The following is a 4,020-nucleotide window of genomic DNA, read 5'->3' as shown; positions in this document are numbered from 1 at the left end:
AGCCCTCGGCCAGTGGCAGCCAGGGGCGGGGACAAAGGGCAGGGCGTAAGGTCACTTGCCTACGGTGGGGCGCGGGGATGGGGCCTTCAGGTTGGGTGGGCTATCCACTATCATACTGTGTGATCTTGGGCAAGTCACTAAGCCTCTCTGAGCTCCACTCAGCAAGTATTTATGAAGCACTTGCTATGTGTCAGTCACTGTGTTAAGTTCCAGGAAGGAAAGGAACTCACATTGTGGTAGTTGAAACAGACATGTAGCAAATATACACGACAGAACATAATACAAGTTGTGATTAGTTCCATTAAAGAAAATAACAAATTATGCAAAAGAACAGCAAGCAAACTGTATTTTTCAAGACAACCAGAGAAAATTAGGTATGGCCTGAGTAAAGACAATGCTAAGGCATCATTGCTGGGGGTGATAAGACATTGAAGGTATACTTTAAAGACCCTATATGTTAGGGATTCATGATTTAGTATTTACAGGTAAGTGACATGAGTTCTTGGATTTGCTTTAAAATACGTAAGCTAAAACAATTGGTTGGGGAATAGAAAGGCATGCTTTTAAAGCTGATCTATTATGTTATCCTCTCTATGTCCAATAATTCTATAATAAAAAGTTTCAAAAGAAAGGGAGAACAGAGCAGGACAGGGAGCCTAATTCCCCCTGGGCAGTCAGAGGAGCCCTCCGACATCTGGGCTGACACTCAGTGTTGGGTAGGAGGAGGCCAGGGAAGAAGATGAGCAAATGCTTTTCATGTGCAAAGCCCCGAGGTGGGAAAGAAGGCAGCATGCGCAAGGAAATGCAGAGAGGCCAGTGTGGCCACAGCAGAAAGATGAGGGTAAAGAGATGCCACACCGTATGTGTCCTTCCACAACCCCTCCTCAGGCACCCAAGAGCAGTGGGGCCGGAGGGGCCGCTGGGAAGCCATCCCCTTGGCTCAGGCCCCAGAACTCACTGCAGAACGCTGTACAGGAGCGTGGAACTGGATGACTGCACATGGACTTGCAGGAGACGCAGATGTTCAGCAGGGTGTCCCAGCATTGTTCTTTGGGGCACAGCTCCATGGTGACCCCCATCAGCAGGCCCTGTGGAGCTGAGAGGCAGCGAGCATGAGGACAGCTGGCACCCCACCGGAGGTGGAAACAGGCAGCCTCTCCCGTTCACGTCCACACTCTCTGTCTCAGTGAGCAAAAGGAGAACTAGATAATACTGGCCTCCACCCACTGCTGCAGTTGCCAGGAGGTCTGGGGCAGCCACCTCAGCTCCCTGAGCCTGCGTCTCCAATCTCCCCTGCATCACCAGTGCCCTGCTTGATGCTGCTCGCTGCCCTCTTGAACGTGGCGTGCCTCTTCCTACCACAGGACCTTGGCACATGCTGTTCCACTTACATAAAATGTCCTCTTCCCCTCCTGGCTGGTTATTTCCTCCTCATCCTTTAGATCTCTGCTTCAACTTCATTTCCTCAGGGGAGCCTCTCTGACTCCCCCACCCAGGCAAGGAGACACCCCTTCTGCATACAGATATGCCCTTTACTTGTCACTTCACTTTTATGAGTGTGATTATTTGATATTAACTGGGAGCATCATGCAGCAGGGGCTCCGTCTAATTTTTTGTTCACTGCTGGGACCTGAGGACCTAGATAGTGCCTAGGACAAGTAGGCGCTCATTAAATGAATAAATGAAAAGAAAAGCAGACCTAGTGTCCAGCATACAGCAAGCACTCAATAATTGACAATGTCCCTCCATTTTTTAACTGGGTATGAAACACACGCAATGTTGTGTGCAACACACAGAAATCTCAAGTGTGCAGCTAGTTAAGTTTTTCTTTATGTATACAGTGGTCCCTCTTTTGCTCTGGGGGATACATTCCAAGACTCCCAGGGGATGCTTGAAACTGCAGAGAGTACCAAATCCTATATATGCTGTTTTTTTCTTACACATACACACCTATGGTATGTGTTTAACTTGTAAATTAGGTACCGTAAGAGATTAACAATAACTAATAATAAAACAGAACAACTATAACAATGTACTGTAATACAAGTTACGTGAATGTGGTCTCTCTCAAAAGGTTTTATTCTACTGTGCTCACCTTTCCACTTCAAGAAACACAGTTACGCGTCTCCTCGCTGTGTCTGCCTGGTGGGCGTCACCGCCTTTGTGCTTTGGGGCCGTTACTAACTAGAACAACGCAGCTGTGCAGCGCCGCCACGGCTGCTCCGCTAATCCGCGTGACCAGTGGGTCAGGAGTGCGCTCTGCGGAGATGCTGGGCGAAGGGCGGTTCGCGTCCCAACAGGACGGAGCTGCGCAGTGTGAGAGAGCATCACGCTACTCAGAACGGTGCACAGTTTGAAACTATAAATGGTTTATTTCTGGAATTTTCCATATAGTATTTTTGGACCATGGCTTACTGAGTGGTGCTGAAAGTGCTAAAAACAAAACCCTGGGTAAGAGGGGCTACCGCACGTCTCTGACGCTACCACTCACATGAAGGCACAGAGCATTTCTTGCACAATAAAGAGTCCCTGGGGCCCTGCTTCCAGAGGTAACTTCTCTTCTGTCTTTTATCACTGTAGGTTGTCCGTTCCTGAACTTCTTGTCTGTTTGCATTGTCCCCACGAGGGATCAGGGACTCCTTCCTGTTGCGGTCGGTCAGCTTCACATCTGTGCTGGCGCTGGTGAACTTCCCCATGGTACGAACGCGTCGCCTCCACCACAGTGTTCTGTCTGATCCCACGACAGTTGCTTCCCCAACAACTTTGCCTTTTAAACATTCTGCAAGGTGCTTGTTTATTTACTTACTTTTTAATGAAAGGAAGCTGAGAAAAGGCCGGTGGCTCCCTGTTTAACATAGCAACTCAAACACACGGGTTTACCTTCCTGCCCTCTTGAAACCCTCCTAAGAGAACAGAAAAAATATTTGTTCTCAAAGGCAATGGAAGAAGTTACTACAGCAGGGGACAGATAGCAGCAGCCTTTTGGAAGCTGGGAGGCAGATGGTGGGGTGAGTGACTTCAGTCTAAGATGTCTCTACTCTGATGTCCTAGAGGGGACGGAACCCTAGGAGCTTTCTTGAACTGAAAGGCGCCAAGTATCTCTGACAGTGGGGAATGGGAGGACAAAGTAATGAAAAAAGTATTGGTTAGATATTTACATAAAGAGGGCTTGCCCTCAGTCAGATTCTCATCTCCTGGCAGGCAATGGCCCTTGTCCCCCAGGCAGAAGATCAGGGGGGTCTCCTCAGACACTCTCTCCCAGCCACTAGGGGACCAAACCCACAACCCAAGCATGGGCCCCAAGTGAGAATCCAACCGGAGACTTTTCTCTTTGCCAGACGACGCCTAACCTACTGAGCCACTTCACACCAGCACAGTGCGGCCAGGTTTTTAAAAATGTCTTCTTTCCTGTCCCACTGTAATGGTGGCAAGGCCCCTCCGCCTGCAAACGGGGAGGGGTGGAGAAGCACTGAAGACTGCGGCGCATGCGTGCGTTGCACCGCCCCAGCAGAACACAAAAAAGGCGTGCTGCAGTGGTACCAAAACCCAGGAAGGTGGTTGGAAGAGAGGGACATACCCTCCTGTCCACTTCCACAGCACAGGGGTTTATGGGGGGGGGGGGTGTCTTTCACATCCTTGGTTCCATTTATTCCTAGGTATTTTGTTCTTTTTGAAGCGATTGTAAATGGGATTGTTATCTTAATTTCCCTCTGATAGTTCATTTTTGGCATATAAAAATGCAACTGATTCTGGATATTAATTTTGTATCCTGCTACTTTATTGAATTCATTTATCAGTGCTAGTAGTTTTTTGGTGGAATCTTTAGGGTTCTCTCTATAAAGTATCATGTCATCTGCAAATAAACATAGTTTCACTTCTTTTCCAATTTGGACGCCTTTTATTCTTCTTGTCTGAGTGCCATAGCTAGGAATTCCAGTGTTATGTTAAATAAGAGAAGTGAAAGTAGAAAGACAACCCACAGACTGGGAGGACATATTCACCAATATATCTGATAAGGGA

This window comes from Furipterus horrens, unplaced genomic scaffold (assembly GCF_987537825.1).
Source record: "Furipterus horrens unplaced genomic scaffold, mFurHor1.1.pri manual_scaffold_6, whole genome shotgun sequence".
NCBI lineage: Eukaryota > Metazoa > Chordata > Mammalia > Chiroptera > Furipteridae > Furipterus > Furipterus horrens.
Note: the sequence above shows the minus strand (reverse complement) of the source record.